This window comes from Myripristis murdjan, chromosome 3, assembly GCF_902150065.1.
Source record: "Myripristis murdjan chromosome 3, fMyrMur1.1, whole genome shotgun sequence".
Taxonomy (NCBI): Eukaryota; Metazoa; Chordata; class Actinopteri; order Holocentriformes; family Holocentridae; genus Myripristis; species Myripristis murdjan.
In genome coordinates this window covers 8,949,337-8,969,900 of record NC_043982.1, presented here as the reverse complement: position 1 = coordinate 8,969,900, position 20,564 = coordinate 8,949,337, and positions in this window count along the sequence as shown.

The following is a 20,564-nucleotide window of genomic DNA, read 5'->3' as shown; positions in this document are numbered from 1 at the left end:
GTGACGATAACAAATGTTTTCAAAATCCGCGATGAGTTGGAGACTGTTTTCCCCACCAACCCAACTGACAGCTTCCTAATGCTGCCACATTAAAGTGCTTTTCCAGCGCGTGTGATGCAGCTTTAACTAGGTCCCGGGGGCATTGTTAGTTATCATTGCCTACTGCTGGAGTGAGCCGCGGCCCCGGTGAAAGCAATTTTAGCTTTCCTCCCAATCAGTGGTGCAACATGAGAGATGGCCAACGAGAACAAACGGCCCGGCTCACCACTTCCCACCGCCGATCTTATCTGAAATGCTACTCCTGTCCCGAAAGGGCCTGCTAACGCAACAATCCACCCCATCCCCCAAAATGACATGAGATGGTTGGCCCCGGGCCCTCCCAATTCATGCAGATATCCGTAAATTAGACTCATAGAGACCAACCAAAACGTCCTCTGAGGGCATTAGACATGAGCATTAATGCCACAGAACGTGTGCGAGGCTTTCCTGGAGTGCACGGGGCATGGCCAAAAAAAAAAAAAAAAAAAAACTCTGAAAATGTTGTCATGAAGTTCTGCCACAGTCAGTGGGTTCCATGTCCATGTTCTGCTACGGCATCGATAGTCATACCCAACGGCAAAACCAATTCATATCACAAATAATGATTCTGAGCAATCCTGCAATGCATTTAGCTCCCCGATTGAAAACAGTGCTGTGAGCATGGTGGAATGAGTCGCCCGGTGGTTTGAGGTGCACAGCTGATGTTTGAGAAGTATTTTTATGAGATCCAGGAAGGGCTTCTGGATGGATGGGAGCATTCATAATTCCTCATTATCTGCATGTTCATGGTGATTAGCACTGTCCTAATGGTCCAAAACCACTGAAGAAAGCATGCCACACCACCATGATGGGGTTTAAGGCTGGCATCTCCCTTTATTTTGACCATATAGCCCACACATGTACATACCATTGTTAAGTCTTCTGTGTGTTTGTGGCCATGAGTGACTGACTGACTGAGTGAGTGAGCGAGTGAGTGCCACGCTGTGTCAAAACAAGTAATTTCTCTGGGTCTCTGAACTGAATCCAAATGTGAAGGAATCAATTAATCTTGGTGAGGACAGTCCTTTATGTGTTTTATCCACCACCGGGCAGGCAGCAAACACACTGCTGGTGCTGTCCTCAACACCACTAGTGCGTGCGCACACACACACACACACACACACACACAAGCTAATCTACCAATCTGTACACTAGACAAGTTGACAGTGATACAGACAAAAGCAGTTTGGTGCCTTCATGGTGAATAAAGCTCTAATTTTTAAGCCCTCGCCCAGCATGGCTTTCTTAGGCCGAGCAGGGTTTCCTCCTCGCTCTTCGTCTGTCTCTCTACTTCCTTGTTCCCGTGTGCTTGTGATTTATCTAATGTCAGATGTCAGATAGTCCAGGTAGAGGAGGAAGAGAGTGCTCCCACAGACAGGCTGAGTTATGTGGCTGTCCATGGTATTATTACCAGGGTACTGCCTATAGCCAGCTTACCCATTAGGGAATACACTAAGCACCTTCTATAAATTAACTCACCTTAAACAGCTGGAGGAAAGGTGCTGCTTTTATCAGTGCCACGTATTTGGTGGGTTCTCTTAATCACTTTATAGTGTATGATGCCATATAGGATATCACTTAATGACTTCTTATAGGGAAAGGTTTGGTATTTTTCAACCCAGGCTGTATTAAAAACCCCACCCTTAGTTTTAGTGACAGGAAACTTATGTCCATACCTACCGTGTGGAAGAAATGCCACATTTTCAAGTTTTGTGACATGAGGCAAGCAAACAATGCCATGTTAGTTTTCAGCTAACGTTAGCTAACCATCATTGGCATTAACCATGATCTTTTCCTAACATTAGCCATGATGATAAACCTTTTCCTAACCTTAACTAAGTGCTTGTGTGTGACCACATCGGCTGCAAGTCTAGGGGCTCTAGTTTCCCGGCGCAGCGCGGGGTGGCGCAGAGAGGCGAACCCCGCGCAGAGCTAGTTTCGACCGGCGAAACGGCAGAGGCGGACAGTCTCCAAGTTTCGCAGGCAGAGGTTCGCCGAGATGGGTGTGGCGGCGCAGCGGGGGGAGGGTGCCGACAGATTCGGCTTGGCGCAGTGACAGTTTCGTGCCAAAAGGCTTCGCCGAGGTGCGCCAAAAGCTCGCCGTCTGAAACCACGTCTACTTTCAGCGCAAGGCGGAGCGGAGCTGGCGCAGTGGAAGTTTGGCTGACTGGCGCACATCACCAAAACCTCACAATCAGCACAAACGGTGCCAATCTCCTTTGATCTGACATCAGCTGTGACGGGACAGTTGATATGGAGATATATGTATGTGCTGATTGTGATCGTGTTTTTTTTGGTATTTATTGCCTTGTTCATGTGTCTGACATTCCGGAAGCCTGCCTGTGAGGTTTTGGTGACGCGTCCGCACTGCTCGCCGGTCTCCGCTCCGCGCCTGTCTCCTGAGCTCCGCTCCGCCCGCGGCAATAGACCTCCATGTCAGCTGTGTAAACTTTCATTACGCCTTCACGCAGCGCATTTTAAAGGCAAGGACAGGGGCTCATTTGATTGGTTACATGTGAATCGGCTGTGTCAAACCCACTCCATGCCTTCTCTCCTCCCCTCCGCCGGTAGGAGGGACGGCGGAGTACTTGCGCCACCGAGAACGGCGTGCCAAACTTGGAAAATCCGCCTGGCCACAACCAGTTGGCGAAGCGCATCTGCGCTACGCCCCCGCCTCGCCTGGTCTGCGAAACTAGAGCCCTAAATGTTGATATGCAAGATATTTTTGGTTCAGAAACGTTGACATTTCAACGTATTTGTTGGTTTGCAGAAACATAAAATGGCAAAATTTTATTCTGCCGCCTGGGTTGGTTGCCTTTTAGTGAATGTGTATGTGTCTAGAGCTCTTATTGTGAAAGGAAAAATTGAGGTAGTGGAGCTGTAATGTTGAATCCAGTAAAGGTTGCAGTCTTGCTGCTGCCTATGGACCCTCCGTGTTATTATTTTCTAATTTCACACGTGTAGGCTCAACACATAACCCTAGGCTACAGTCATATTGATCCAACTTAGACTTATTTCAGCCAATTAGAACTTACTCCTGAGTGGTAAGTTGTGTGGTCCTGTCACATCTGACGGTCGGGAGGGATAAGAACAAGGAGAGCCTACCAGCCCTGAGCAACATTTCAGTGTCTAGCAGGAAGACATTAACCTTATATTAGGTGCTTCATAAAAACATTAATATCGTAGGTGTGCATGTATTTTTCTGTTAGGAGTCTGTCTTGCAGAATTTTCACAATACAGTATTGATAGACTTTTCAGCATCTTTAAGTCTACATAAAACATTTTTTCCTAATAGATTTGTTCATACTTCAGTCACCTTCAGCTGTCAACATGCTGAATGCTGCAAGCTACACTTCATCTAGTATCAATGTACTTTATTTATGTACTTTACATGTACTTTAATTATGAATAAGGGGCTTATATGTACTAGACTGCCAAATGTTTGCTTGCGTAATTGGTATTTTTGCTTTTTGTTGTTGTTGTTGTTGTTGTTGTTGTTTGTGGTGCTCTTCAAACAGTAATTTGAGGGTCGAAATTAATTGTCACCATAATATATAACACACTATAACAGTTTGTGCTCACTGTCACAAAAAATTGCCAATTTTTAATAAATCCGTAGATTGATTTTTTTTTGTGTGACTATATCACAAACCACCATGAGACCATGCTGTAAATGCTCATGGTGTCAACTCCTGTCAAACACATGCCCGCATGAAGATGATACTCCGACTTTTCCACCAAGGGAAATACATAAGAATAGATCCATTTCTCCTGGCTGGACAACATGAATGCCGTATTGTAGAAATTTGTAAGTCATAAATACCAAAGCCTGGGTTCCCACGAACGCAGCATTAGCAGTGCAGAATGGTGTAGATGTAAACATACTAATGTGTTACGATAACTGCTGATAATGCATGGTTTGCAACCAATTGTTTGGATGGAAAATTGCAAGACATGTTTGACTTTACTGTGAGGTTCCCTTTTTGAAAAAGGACATTTATAATGGTTTTTGAGGCCGGAGAGAAGCTCCCGGCTGGATTGTGCTGAAGGCTAGCACAAAGCTGCAGCACAGTGGTTTCTCATCACTAAATCTAGCACTGACGTTGAGTTATGCGCAGTTATAAATGATGGGTATCAACATTTTAATACAGCCTGAGTTGAAAAATACCAAACCCATCCTTTAACACGTTAAAAAACACTGACACTCCTCTCATTGTTTTCTTGTTGTTTGTTATTCACCAGTAACCTCTTCTAATAAGGTCACAGTAGGTAGTGGAGCAGTGAGCAGAGAATTGAACACATTTTCTGGCTTTACCTCACCACTTTAAAGTTTTATCTTGAGGAACCAATTAAAGGCACTTTAATAATTGGTGGTTTCAGTATGCCTGTCTGTTTATATTGTTGATTTTATGCATCAGAAAATAATCTTTTCTTGGCACAGCGGGTCACAAACTGAGTTTGTGGAGGGTGATGATTAAGATAAAACACATTGTGGTGTATTGAGGTAAGTGACCTGCCGCTCTGTTCAGATAAGACTCCAATTAATCCAGACTGAATTGCAGTAATGTAAAATAAAGATAATTACTAAATCACCAGGCTACATTGCTTTAATAGATTTTTGTTACTCAATGTTATTGCTGCAAGGAATAAGAAATTAAATGGATTATATCACAGCCTTTTCAGATGGATTACAACTGCTTTTAAATAACCGCAAGAGCAATTTCATCAGCCCTGCAATTTGAGAAGCCACTGACAGGCACTGCATGATTCAAATTGAACTTGCTCTCATCATTTTAATAAAGTGCTTCAGTCTTCACCCCCAACAGGCACACACGCACACACATAGGCATATACACATACAAATAGTAACACTAGACACACAGTATTCAATCGAGAGAAGAAAAGACACTCACACACACATGGAATCTACAGAAAACGGCTCCCGTTTTCAAGAATGAGGTGCAATGTTTTGAATTACTCCGTGAAATAGCTTAACAATTAGATATCTGGTAACGATCCAGCACTTGATTTTAATTCTGTGTACTTCCAAAGAACAGAACATCAGGACAACTTTTAAGACAGACATCTTCAATAAACCAGGTCCTGTGAGGAAGGGGATGTCATAGGAATTGTGTTTTATTTACTGCGTTTGAAGTTCAGGGTTTAAAAACAGTAAATTGTGGACAAGTAATCAAAGGCATGTGATGAGAGATTTCACGGGTGGTTATCTCCAGGTCCTTGCTGCTGTTTCTGTGTGTGCTGGGAGATTGTGGAGGACTCGGCCGTGCCAAGCGCCCAGGGCTGCTGCAGCGACTGCACTCCTTTAAAACCATGCTGGCACGGAGCCCCCTATCGGAGCCAAGGCCTGACTCTATAAGCATTCATTATGGCATCCATTAGAATAAACATCTCAACCTCCCCCTAGACCGACTCCCTCGCTTTTAAGTGCCGTATGACAAGGCTGCATCCAAGCTGCAAAATGAGAACCGTGCCTGCACTTCATTGTATTTATTTATTCATTTCTTTATTTAGACATTTTCAGACAGAGTTCTCCTACTGTTTTACATGAAGAGCTTTTACATGTTTCTATCCCACTGTTTGTGTCTCCATGGAGAGCTGTCACTATAGTGCCAACAAAGAGTGGCAGAGGGCCTAATTGCTAATTTGCTCTAGACTTAAGTATGGGGACAAGCCTGTAAGAGGTGAAGAGATGATTGGAAAAAAAAAGACATATGCATATATATAGATGGATATAACATTTTCCCTCCAAATGAGCTCTTTATCTCAGCAAAAACAATTTTATGTATGGTTTCAGGAAACTGGTGTCTTGATAGAGCGCCAGAGACGATTCCAAATCAAAAGCATTAGAGTGATTTTTGTTTGGATCTGACGTGAACGCTGCCCCTGGTAACTACACAGCCTGCACTTGTACGAGTCGCAAGTCTCAAGATGCGGTCTTGTTCTCACTCAGGAAAATGATCGGTTATCTGCAAAGGCCTTCAGAGATAAAGTGGAAGAACTGAATATATATTCATAAAAAGCTATATCCACAGACAGAGAGTAATATGCAGTAATAATTTCATCAGATTTGTTTGACTCCTTTGCTGGCCTCGATCAAATGCAGAAGCCTCACTGGAGTCAGCTTGTATTCAAATGAATTGGTACCGTCATTTAGAATTTCTAAAGGAGACGGTAGAGGAATACCTTTGATCTAATATGATGCCTATGCCTCAGTGCTGCAGAGATGTTTACTTAATTACCAAATAACATTTATTTATAAATGGAGCAAGGCATATGATGGCTGTGCATTAGGATCAAGGCAGAAATTAGCCCCTCAGGCCCACACACTGCTGCTTCACTATTGGTGAAGGATCTCAGCTTTAAATCCCTAAAATGTAAATATCTAAGTGACCTAATCTGGAACTCAGACACTGGCCTGAGGGGCGGGGGAGGGAAAGTAGTCTCATATTTTCTAACCCACTCTTTCTTTATCTCTCTCTCTCTTTTTTTTTTCACACTCACACACACACACACACATGCACGCACACTCATGCAGAGGTTTGTGTGGCCTCCTCCTACCTCCTAGCCTCTCTCTCGAATGTTTTGATCGAGTCACCGTCTTCGTTTCACTTTGTCTTACTTTCGCTCTTGTTGTGGAGATTTTCTCATGCGAGTCAGTGACTGTTGGCTTGACTTCACTCTTCTGGCCGCATTAAGGGCCGTATGCAGCCCGAGCCACCTCACGCTTTCCCCCTTGCCTGTCACTCAGCTAGACGGCCGGCGTCCCTGGATCACATGTGGGGAGCAGGATGGTGAAGGGTGTAGGAGCAGTCGACGTGGCCCAAGGCATACCACTAGACACCAAGGGGGAACAAGGCAGACATGACAGCCTGATGACACTTGCTTTTGTATATCATATCATTTTACCAATCATCTGCATTTCATTTATCTTGGACTTGATACTCCAACGCAAAGTGTCAGGGCTGCTGGCCTAGTTAGGTTGAGAGCGAAGCTGGCTGGGTAAAAAGCGAGCTGATGAAACCCTCCTGTCCATGGCCCGCTGACAACCCTGGCACTCCAAATGAAACACATCACAGTTGAAATGCAGCCTTATTACTGTACATTTCATACAGCAAAAGGGGGGAAATAAATGTGACTTGATATCTTAGGATGCCCTTTGTTGTTGTTGTTATTACTGCCGTTGTTATTGGCGATGATGGTGATGATAATGCCTGGCGTTTTGTTTTCCCTGCTTTCTTTTGTTGTCTTTTTATTTTTCTATTGCGCTGATATCCAAACAGTGTTTGTTGGGAGAGGAGCTCCAGCAGGGAAGAGAGAAAATTTCTCACACTGAGGCTTCCACTTTGTTATTGTTATGCTCTGTTTGAATTTAAAACCGAAGATGAAAACTATCTCAAGTTCATCTGTCTTTAAGAATGTGGTAAACAAGTGAGCCGTGGTGTGCGCTTTCAAACCAGGCCTACAGCACAAAGTTTTGCCAGCATTGCTATTTGAGTCTTGTAATCTTTTATCTATTTTATAGCCGGAGTTGCAGCACAAACTCCTGCTGTACTCAGTCTGGGCTGTTGTTGTATTTAAAGCGTATCTAATAATGGACACTGAATGCAACAGATCCCACAACTTTGCATTATTAATGACTTTTCTTCGCCAGAGAGCTCTTTTGAGAAGTTAAAAGCAATACTTTTGTTGTCACTGAATATGTACCGTCAGCCTGTCTGTATTGATTCCTTTGATTCCCTTTTTCAATAAATGATCAGCCCATCTCCGAATACAAAACTTAAACACATATCATTCCACCAAGTCAAGAAACAGTAGGAGGAGGGAGCAGTGAGAAAAACAGAAGAGTGACGTTTGTTGGAAATTAAGCAAAATTGGATCATTTACTGCTTGGATGCAGTAGAGTGATGTTCCTCCTTTGCAAATTTACAAGTAAAGTACCTAATAATGCCAAGCAATTAGGAGGAACTGCAGCTAGAAAACAGGGACTGGAGTGATTGCTAATGTGGATTAGGCAGCATTATCCAGCTGGTGGAGAGGAGAGGGGTCGACACTGAAAGGTGGCGTTATACGAGGACTAAGGACAATGCCTTAAATGCCACACTTCAGCAGCAAGAAGGGATTTGCCTCTAATTAATTTCCAAAGATTTCTGGCGTCCATGTTCTGAATGCCAGCCTGGTGGGAACGCAACATAGGAGTGCGCTCCAATAGCTAAAGCCCTGAGCAAATGTTCAACATCATTAAGAATATCAAGTATCTTTCACTCCTTCCTCACTATGTAGTTCTACTGTTTCTATCATTTTTAAATTACGGGGAGTGTTTCACTATAAACTCAAAGTTGTACAGAAAATGATTCTGTTGAACCTGTAATCTGTTTATTGATGGACTACATAAATATGAATAAGAAAACTCCTCTCTTTCCATATGTTTTTTTCCCCCATGGTTGTTTTTAAATGCTGTCGTTACTCAAGTTTGATTCTATTTGTTGATTAATCTAACAGCACTTGACAATAATCTAGGGACACTTAATCTACTGGTTTGTCTTCTTATTTACTTCTAATCGCCAAGCCAACTTCAGGCAGTTTAGAGAGGATGTCGTAAGTGTTTTCTCTGCTTTTCTCTGTTTCCCATACTTTGCACATACACACTCGCCATTCTTTCCCCGCGAACAGAGAAATAGAAGCTGGAGGGCAGTTTATCTGAGTTCTGCCATCTGACGAAAGGGTTTAGTGGAGAAGAGGGATGCGGTTCTGGATGACAGATTTTAATTACAGGAACACAGGCTAGTGACACTCGAATGACCAGTTTCGGCTTACCATCAGCCAATCACCACTGATAACCAGATGATGAGCGCAGAGCAACCAATTAGCTGTGAAAGGGCAGCTGTGCCACAGCAGCTATAGTAATGCCATGCCACACGATCCTCGCTGTGGGCGCACAACTGGGAGGGCAAACTTGAGAGGAGTTTAACCTCTTCAACCCCGCTGCTCCCACAGGTGGGTCCATCACGGCCGAGCTTTGTTCAAACCCACAAAATTACAGGAAAATGTGTATGAAATGATGTACAGCACATTTGATATTTTCTATTTGATGTAATGGTGTAGCTATAAGCAATGGCATTTTGGGTTTAATATGCAATTGTGATGTAGCTTCAATGAAGCACTGCGACCAACAGATACAGAATATATTTGTGACATTGTTGGGAACTATGAAGCTACATCAGGGGAGATTTAAGGGAAAATCCAAGTTCAGAAGGTTAAAGTTAAGCCACAGCAGTTAAATGGGTGAACTCTGGTCTGTAAACAGGCCTAAGTATCCCCAAAGTGCAAGTAACAGGTCCAAGTCCAGCCTTTCAGTCATGGTGCGCCACCAGTACCCACAACATGTACATAAGGCCAACATTTCTCTTTTTTTTTTTTAATGTCTTAGTTTTCTTATACATGCCATGTTTCTGCTTTATGTAGCTAGTTGGTTCTCTGTTGGCTGATCTCTGAAATGCAGGTTTATGCATGAAATATAGGTGATACTGTATCATTACAGTTTTCAAATTATAATAGTGTGGGCGTGTGGTGTGCTGGAGAGTGGTCTGAACAGTGAACCGGGTCGTTCTTGTGCGCACTGTGAGACAGGATCCTGCCAGCACCCCTGTCTGACAGTGTGGCTTCATTTCTCCATGTGGATCATACAGTAAAAGCTTCACACTATCTTATGCTATGACACTGTATCAGGATTGTGCAGTTGTGTTTCTGAAGTGCAGCTGTGCTGATGTTAATAATAAACCAATCAGTAGATCTATATATATAAAATAACATTGTAACTATTATAATGATTTGCATTGCTATATGAGCATGAAATCTTTTTTTTTTCAGCACTTCATTTACATTAGAGATAGCCAATAATGCTGATATCTGACATTTTGAGATGATCGTCATCAGCTGACATCTGTACTCATGAGGCCAATAACTCATGAGTACAGATTATAACAAATAATAATCTGCCAATGACATATATTTAGTTGATTTTTTTTTTTTTTTACTAGGAACAAGTGCACTGCAGACAGTGCAGTTCTACTTAAGCAAACAGAGATAAGACTGTAACAACATTCAATAAATATTCATTTAAGTTCAGCAATTTTGTATCATTTATTTATCATTATTAAATTGTTGCATTTTATTAGATGAAAAAAAAAAAAAAAAAACATGATAGGCATTATATACTGACCTTGAGTTGGCCTGCTGTCTAAATACCAGCAATGAGCCATTGAAAAACCCACATCAGTCGACCTCTAATTAATATAGCCTGGCAGGTATGTTCATCATTATTATTATTATTATTATTATTATTATTATTATTATTATGGTAGTAGTAGTAGTAGTAGTAGTAGTATGTTGTTATTAGTAGTAGTAGTAGTAGTAGTAATAGTATGTTGTTATTAGTAGTAGTAGTAGTAGTAGTAGTAATAGTAGTAGTAGTCGTAGTAGTATTGTTGTTGTTTACTTTTGTTTTATTTGTTTGACAGTTAAAAGGGTTAAAAAGGAAATGGTTTTCACAGAAAAACTGCACACGTTCAACATGATGTATTTCCACACCTGTGTTCGATGCGCTGCCTGCTGTGAACATGCGTCGCTATGAGCAACGTGAAATAGTTTCCTGCAAAGTGCACAGCAACTTTCTGCAGCTGCCCGGTGTGCTTGGCCAGTCAGGTGAGTGTCGTTAATATCGTTAAGCGCGATCATATTTGCTGCAGCCCAGTGGCTGCCCCAGCATAGGAGCAGGCCTGTGAGTGTGCGATGCTCCGGCCAGCTCTTGTAGTAAACAGCAGCACAGAGCAGAGGCCTCTCCTGCTTCACACGGAGCATGGAGTAGAACCCCGAGCAGCTGCTTTCTCGTTATTCTCCAGTCGCAGCCTGCTGGTCTGTAGATACATAGGCATTTGGGCGACTGGCTGGGAGTAGTGCAGTGTGAATGGTAACACCCAGGACAAATTACATGGCGACAGAAGAGGGGCCTCTCCACCGCTGAGCCATGGTGGCATCACAGGGGCGGAAAATGACAATTCCTTGAAAAGGTCATACAAGACGCCTGCACTGTGATACGAGCTTACAGCCAATCTGACAATCTTAATTCAAATCATGACATTCCCCCAAAAAAGTAGAACGTTTTCATCTCGCCATGTCAGAACAGCAGTCTGACCTTTAGCATGTAAGAACTTCACTGAGTTTTAACAAATGCTAATCAGAGCCCTTCATTAGCAGGTCTTCTCCACGTTCCACACAGCACCCCAGTCGCAATTTATGCATTTCACACTGAGATTCAAAAGAGTAATAGGATTTCTGTTATATTCTATTTAATACACCTATATTTTCGATGAATTGAGCTGTCTAAAATGAATTGAGGTGATGGTTTTCAGTATGCCATAATGGCCATGATGAAAATAGAAATGCCTTTTGTCAGATTCTATAGCACTTTGCGTTCAGCTTTTTTAAATGGGCTGGTAATGTGGAGTCCTTTATTCCAGCAGCCTTAACACTCAAACCTTTTACTGCGAAATTGGACTAAAATCTCTTCTCGTGAGGATATTAAGGTTGTTATCATTGTCACCATTATTGTCACATTTGTGTTATTTAGCACTGTAGCAGAGCTAAACCGGTAGAAAATACTGGACATCAAATTTCATGCCTCAACCAGCCCCATATCGGCATGCCCAGAGCCCCCCAGCTCCCAACCCCACCACCACTGCCACAGTCGATCAAGTGACATGGAATACTTACTACTACTACTACTTACTTGCATTGAGTTCTATTCAGTCTTCACTCATTTTCAGTGCTCTATTTTGCCTTCAACCAAAGTTAAATGATTTCATGATTTTCTAAAAGTAATTAAATTGGGCGACAGTAGACACCAAGTCACAATGGAATAAAAGATATTTGTACATACAAAATATTCAATAGTACAGGGTGACACAGTGGGTTTTTAAGAAGCTATTTGAGCAAATGATGGTAATCACACACACGGGCCATGTGTTTTATAAGCCTACTTCCATAGACACCAAAGCTTGAATTTTGACAGCTTACCCTTTGTCACTTCCCACCTCGCAGGGGCTTCCGTCATTACCGGTCATTGTGGAGCGGCCCCCTCTAAAGTGGTTTGGTCCAGCTAAAAGGATGAAATGATGTTGAAATGATGGCCCATGAAGTAGTCTCCTGCATTTATATTGTATTTGTCAATCATACATATCCTGCAAGTGACAGCTCTCCCTGCCCAAAATGTGGACTGGCAATTTTGGCAGAGTTATTAATGGGCACAGAGCGACTGTTGCTCAGAGCAAACAGAAGATCAAAGAGAAAAAAAATTACATACACACACACACACACACACACACACACACACATATATATATGTGTATATATATATATATATATATATATATATATATATATATATAAAGCTTTTATGTTAATGTGTCATACATATACACACACACACAAGCACACACACACACACACACACACACACACACACACACACACACATATATATATAAAGCTTTTATGTTAATGTGTCATACATATACACACATACACAAACACACATATATAGATATAGATATAGATATGAATATATACATTTTTTTATTAATCAAGATTAAAAGCATGATGTTTGGACAATTTATACCCTTCTTGAGAATGTGCATAGTCTTTTACATTTTAATGGGCACCTTGATATGTAGTCTGACATCACATTGACTTTAAGCTTTTGCCCATATATGGAATTCTGGATCCAATGCATTTTCTCTATAGGGAAAATACAGTACGTAAGGTTTCTGCTTTCTATTTAATGATTTTGCTGACAAAAATTGAACACTGAGTACGTAGCTGGCTGTGGTGACCAGCTTGACCCAAGAAATTTACAACTAGAATCATTGCCTCTAACTTGCTGCTGGTTAGCACCCTCTGTGTGCACCTCTCCATCACCCTGCATGTGATTATTATTAGTTGTCAAATTATGACAGAGCCTAAATTTAGAGGCAAGTTGCTCCATGTGTTGCAGTCCTAAAGTGCAGCCTCAAAATACTCCCCGAGACAGCCACGCTCTGTTCACCTACAATCTGAATTGTGCTGAAACAATCCAGAGCTCTCGATGAAATCCAAACACGGGCAACGATACCACCGGACCACTGTTTGATTCCTGAGTGGACCAGGGGAGATAGGGCAGCAAAGCCTCACTCACAGCTGGGTGCCCAGATTAATAGGCAAGATAGACATATGTATTTACTTACCACTCTGATTGTGTATGTCAGGGCCACAGGCTTTGTTTGAGCAGGTCAGGATTCTAGATGATTGATTGAGATCCATTTTAAATGAAGATATGCTGAGAGGCCCCGGTAACAGCATAATAACATCCACTCATCTCCATAAAACCCACGGCTAGGTTATACCTCTTCGGGGTGGGGGTACGGCGGGTAGGGGGACTCAGAGAATAGACTCTGAATAAGTAAATCTACCTGCAGTACCGAATTCCCCATTCCCCTCTCACAAACTATAACACTACTTCAGCGAAACAGGGCTTTGATATATGAAATGCCGGTGCTGCTGTATGAGCTGGTGAGAGTTCAGGTTTTACAAGGAGCAGCACTTTAGGATGTGACCCGGTGCCATGCATATCTTACGTCTCATTGTAACATTTCTCTTGCCGAGGTTAATGAGCTTGACTCCGGGCGCCCTTGGCCTACTTAACAGACAGGGTTACCTCGCACCCCCTCCCTTTTTCCTCTCCCCATGCCTTCAACCAAGCAACCTAACATCTCTACAGCTGAAAACAGCAATTTCCCTTGGCACACACAGCAAGGGAAAACTTATCAGGTGGCAGGGTGGTCACCTGTGCTCTCAAGGCCGTTCAGCAAGGTCACACACTCAGCAGTAAGCTGCATCTACTTGGTTTGTCAGTCAGAGTCTCGGAGGGATTAATCATCCCGACTCTGTCTCATTCGTGATCTTTTGTCAAAATGACCCGTGACTTTTCTCTTGTGGGGCCTGCACTTTCATTATTAAAGTGCCTCCTAATCGATAGAGGCATTTTTAACGTTGTGCCCTTTAATTTTTATCGGTCCTAATTATGTAATAACCAACACAACACGGGCTCATTCGAGGGCCCTATCTTCAAATTCGTAGCCCCATGCATTTTTAATTGAACATGATTGTACCATTAACAGCCGAATATGCAGCCCGCCTTTTTGCACACTCGTCTCGGCTTTAAGTGAAAGTGCCTTAAATTGAAAGGCTATATAAATCAATACAAGTGGCATCCATGAGAGAGCACATATCTTCGACAGTCTGTCTCCTAATGCACTCACTCACCATATGTTCTGCCCCTGTGTCTGATTGGACTTTAAGTGCAATAGGAAGCAGCTCCCCTCAAACGTTGCCAAATGCTGGAAACGGGCTGAAATGGCTTAAAAGTTTGGTCTAATGCTGTATTAATGGATTATATAGCTCCGGCTCCATTTGAAAGGGGAACCTATTATGCAGAGCAGCAGTCAAAAGATATTTTACACACAAACAACGTGCAATGCCCGAATTCAAATCTAAGATACAGCTCAATACGATTCAACAAAGATATGTTGACAAACAGTTTGCAAACTGGAAGTTACCTCGGGGTAGCATTATGCAAATTTGTATCACATTAACTGCATACCTCTATAACTTGCCTGGATTATACTCTGCATGCTGGCTGATTGATGGTGGTGTGTTGGAGATAGTTTTACTAGTAGATTTTAAAAACCACATCAAATAAAATTCATCTCGGAAAGAGAGCAGAGGGGATGATTGGAGGACTCAGAATCTAAGCTTTCTGACACGGAGAGAGATGGAGGTCTGAGCTGCCCACTGCAGGTCATTTCCACAAAACAATTTGATATAGATTTCTTACTGGCAGGAGATTGTCTGTTTTCTTCCTCTCGAATGTGCTGTAGTTCCTCTCTTGGTATGTATCCCTCATCTCCCTTCAATTGGCAGCTTTACCCTACACATATACTTGAACACGGATTTGTAAGAGCAAAATAGTGAATCTGCAGCGCCAGCGAGCGAGGCTGAGGAGGACTGCATGAAAAGAACTCATTAAAACTCTGACTCACACGCTGAGACTCTCCAGCTTGCACAGGGCTGAGATAATTTGTGAGATAAATCCAGGGCTGTTGTCCAACAACATATTTCTAATTGCCCCTACAAAACACACAGATACACACACACACACATGCGCAGACTCTTGCAGACACTCAGACATACACACACTCACACCACGGCACCCACCTAGATCTCCCTCTCATACAGCGCGAGTCAAAACTGAAAAATAGATGAGATCTTTGTCACTCAAATGGCTGTAGGTTTCTTAAGTGCTGTCAGAGTAAGGATGAGGCCAACATGCATTATGGAATACAGCGCCTTTGCTAAGCGTCTCTGCTCTCCGCCTGGTCCATGGCACAAAACTGTCTAATGGGGTAGAACACATGGTAATTCCTGTAGTAACGCAGGATTCTATAATAATATCTAAAGTTGGAAGCTAATTAATCTCGGAGGTATATCACAGGCTTAAGGCCTTTCTGCACTGTCTTGAGCTGCTAATTCCTTCCATCTGGGGCGTTGAGGAGCATTTATGGGAGTTTACCAGATTAGCCCCAGACACAGGATCTTTAAAAGAAACTGCTTGTTCTCTTCAGATTGGAAATCTGCCCTCAGTGTGCAGCAGCGTGGGGGATAGACTAATAAAGCCCTATTGTCTGCTTATGTGACAGGTTTGACTGGTGGTCTATAAATGGAGCCCTTTCCACAAAAGAAAAACCTTTTTCTACTGATGTGTAAAGCAGGACATGCGTGATATCATTTTAATCCATGTACATGCCTCTCCAGTTTCACTCGGCTCTATACTGTGATTAATGGACTTTCTTGCGGAATGTGCATTTACAGAAGAAGCTTATGTTCCTGTAGATGAAGTGTAGATACGCATCTGTGTAGATTAACCACATGTTGAAATCTGACTTTTCTAACAGTTCTGTTGGAGATGCGGCGGAGATCGCCGACTTCTCGTTACCACGACCGTACAGAGAGCATGCATGGGGTCTAAATAGGAATACGGTTAGGCGTTAATAGCTGTCTTTTCCCCAGCATTTTTGATAGTAAGACTTGCCTGTTTTGGTTTCTAGACCTGCCACCTCAAGACCAAGGTCATCTGTTAGGAGCGTCTGCATAGAACATGAGAGCAGCCTCCCAGCAGGCTCAGAAGGAAGCCCAGAGAGATGAGTTAATAGTCATCGCTCTCTGGTTAGAGTCCAACTGAAGCCCCAGTTCAAATCCTTCATCTGTCCCTGAGTGGCGCAGAGAGTGAGACTGTTTGAGAAAGAGAGACAAGGCCAGAAGGACAAAAAGAAGAAGAGACGGATACTGATATTGATAGTGAAAGGGAGTAATAGCGACGGAGACAAAGAAAGATGTTGATGTGGCGCTGCTCTCCATCCTTTTCTCCTAATCATTCTCAAAATCATGTCCCCTCTGCAGAGCACAAGTTTCACTCTACATCCACATACCACAAATTCAAATTACCTACAGTGCTGCCGGACTGGATCCGGAGTCGACTGCGTTAGTTAAGTGAATTTCCTCATGTGCCATTTTGGGTGGGCACAAGGAGCCATCTCGCCTACAGTTTGTGTCAGTCACAGCTGGCAATGACGAATTGTTAAGGTGGTTTTGACGTGAGATGCTGGACGTAGTCACCCTCTACCTTTTCTCCACCCATTAGGCTCGGAGAGGGGTACTTGACAGGGAGTGCCATCAGCTAGCATCAGCTCAGGCAGTACAGCTTTCTCCTCCCCCGCAGATGCACCTTGGGCCAGCCATGGTCTCCTCCTCTTCTTTGTTCTGTGCATCTGCTCAGCGTCAGACGACAGTGCTGATTAGCCTCACTCAGGGTCTTAATAAGACAACCAGAGTACAGCACGGCAGCACAAAGCAAACACAGACACACACACACACACTGATTATACCTATGAGGACATGTTATAAACTTCAAATAGATTCGCTTGACATCCTAAACCCAAACCCTTTCCCCAATTCTCTTCACTGCATGCCTAGCTTTACCTCTAACCCTAACCCCCTAACCTTAATCTAAGTATATTTCTATCCTGAGGAGAGGCAGAACCGCACACTCCAGCATCCCCAGTCTCAGCATCAAGTCACACTGTATCGGCTGAAAGCATTTATTATAATTTCCGTTACTGCCTCTGCAACTTCCCCCCTTAATGTCAAGCTCTGCGTGGTGCCCAATTGTACTGGAGGATGAATTCACCGCTTAAAATCAGAGTGCTTTGAATGGCGTCATCCTTTGTTTGCTATGGTGTTTTTGTCTGAACTGTTGACAATATACTTTAGAAAGACTCTGAAAAGGATAGCTTTGTCACACAGCAGCCTCAAACTGAGGACACTGGGTCTGTCACATTCATAGTCCAAGCTTCCTAGAGTAGGAGCAGGGTTGCCAGATATATGATACTGTATTTGTAATTTTTCCATCTGTACAATGTGTGATCAATAATGCCAAAAAGTGGCCAAATGTACAATAATTGAGCCATTTCATGCATGCATAAATTAACTCTGTTCCCTGACTGCCTATTCAGGATCAGTTTTTCTTTGTAACATTCACAAATATACATTCCCAGATCTGGGTCTACAGAGAAAAACATTTAAAAAACATATCTCCAAGCATCCAGCCAATCATTCATCCTTGTTGCGCCATGACGTGTGAACATTCATGAGAGCGAGAGCACAGATTGTGAGCAAATTAAATGTTCTCTCCTTGCTTTTGGCTATTCCAATTGAAGAGTATAAGGTTGTTTGTCACAATAAATATGTTTTTTGTGACATTACACGCTTACTCCTATGTTTTCTCTTCTGTCCTCCCGTACAATAATTTCCGATAATAACACGATATGATAATAATTTCCATCTGGCAATGTTTTTAGGGGGCATTTTTAGGACTTAGCATGCTTAGGACTGTAACAGGAAGCAAACGAAACATCAAGAGGGTCCTTATTTGATATGCGTAAGATAAGCCAAAAATACTTACTGTAACATAATTTGGCCAAAATCAGCCAAAGTCAACACATTTTACATGATGCAGACTGGTGTTTTTTGTCCAGTGTGCGCATTAGTTTTGTCTGTCCAGCCGATGCATAAAGCCTGGTGCGAGGCCCAGCTCCAGCCACACAATGCTATTGTTAGCCACATGCTAGTTAAAAAAAAAATAGATTACTCATTACAGAATTACTCGTAATTTTGGCACAGGATTGGGCCGCTATCCTGTTAAATAAGGCATAAATGGAGGGCTGGCAAACCCATTCAGAACAATGACAACCACACCAACCTGGGCCTGAGTGCTGCTCAATGGCATATCTCTTCCTTCTTTATATGTTTCTTGGTTATGCTGTCTAAATTGTAAAATGTAAGCTTTTGGATAAAATAGGTCCTAACAAGGTGATAGGAACTATATTTGTAAATGGGACAGAGCCAGCGTTCCTGTGGTGCCACAAATAACAAAAATGCAACAGTGGTCTTTTGAGTTTCGGGGTAAACCATACACAAAAATCCTCAAGATATTCAGAGTCTCCGTTGAGTCTGTTGTGTTCCAAATCACATCTTTTACAGTATTTACATTCTGCTTCATTTGGAGAGCTAGTTTGGAGTGAGAGGCAGCTTATGCACGGAAAATAGCCAGTGGGAAAAAATAAATAAATGTAGCAATGTAATACATTTCTTAATACATTACCAATTGGCTGTTCTGACATCTCGTCCCGAGTGACAGGGTTGTCTCTTCTTAGGTGATTTATTAAATCCAATGGAAGTTTGTGGGTTTCCAGAAATGTTGCCAGATGCACACATACTGTAGGATAGAAGGAATAAACATTTTGTTGTTTTTGTTTTAAGTTTTTTTTTTTTTTTAGTCGGATGTGTAGGTAGGGATGAGTGGGTGTGCAGCCTCAGCTCTCTGTAGGGCTGTGTACCTGCGGGGTGAACTTCTCCCACTTGTCTTCACCATCTTCCCGACTGCCTCCTGGCGGATGCTCCTCACTCTGATATGTGTGTCCCAGCCCACCTGTTCAGGCCTCATTACTGTCAGGCCTGTGTTAATAAATATCCAGGTGTAGAGCGCTCCTCGGTGCCTGTACTTCATCACCAAGGAGCTCAGTCTGCTGGGCCCCCCCTCTCCTGCAGTAGGGCTGACAGGAACCATGATTACACTGTAAGCACTGTAGTTATTCACCTTCTGCCCAAACTCCGACACCGCACTCCATCTTACACACTGGCACAGAGGCACGCACACCTATACCATTCACGCGCATGTACACACATCCATACATAAGCACACACGCACGCACACACACACACTCAAACTGACAAACAAAAACTTACAGATATTTGCTCTTCTGTGCCCATTATTTTTTTTCCACTTCCTGTAAAAGCACTGCAGCCATGAGTTAGCGGGGTGCATGGATGTTACTGTGCCATTTGCACTATGCTCAAAATCATTACTGTAAAAAACATCCCTACAGCAATCTCTTTGCCGAGGGCTCCCTCACTGAAAAGTACACTGCCATGGTTTGATGGAAAAATAGCTCACACTTTTAAATCATTACTTTACTGTAGGTCCGCTTCACCGCGCTTAAAAAGCATAATCAGTTATGTACAACACTGAAAAACACTTGTTTTTTTGGGCACGACCAAACACTTTTTTCATGCATCTGCCAGTGTGTTTCATGGACATGTTTTTTCCTGTAACACTGTGTGATGACCAACGCACCAAAAAGGGGGAGACACATTGTGCAGCTCTTTTAAACTAAGCTGATATGTTGTGTCTTTAAGCCACAACTGCGCTGAATGTTTCATAAATTAACTTTCGTGTTTGATTTGATTGTCCTTCTGTGTTGACAGTGTGTCTAAAACCTTGTGCTTTTGTGTTTCAAATGTTTCCCAATAACCCATAAGCTATCTTATTGTAGTCGTGATTGAGCAGCCACTTCTCTCTTAAAGCAAAACATATTTATATTACTATTGAACATGCTTTACTCAAAGCATTGTATTTGTTATAATTATAATTTTTGGTAGCACTAGGCCCTGATTTACTTAAGCTTTTAAGGTGTGGAAAAACTGTAAGCATGTGCGAAGTCATTAACATAACCCCTGATTAATCAAGAAGATTGTCATATTACAATCTTTAATTCTTAATGCTGACCCTCAACACTGAAATTTCCCCTTGGGGATCAATTAAGTGTTTCTTATTCTGATTCTGGAAATGTTTTAGTTTCCACTGATGGTCTTAGTGGCTGATTTTGAATCAAAACTTCCCTGTAAAAAAAAAAAAAAAAAAAAAAAAAAAAAGATCAAATGTTATTTGTATTTGCAATATGCATAATAGGTCATTATTT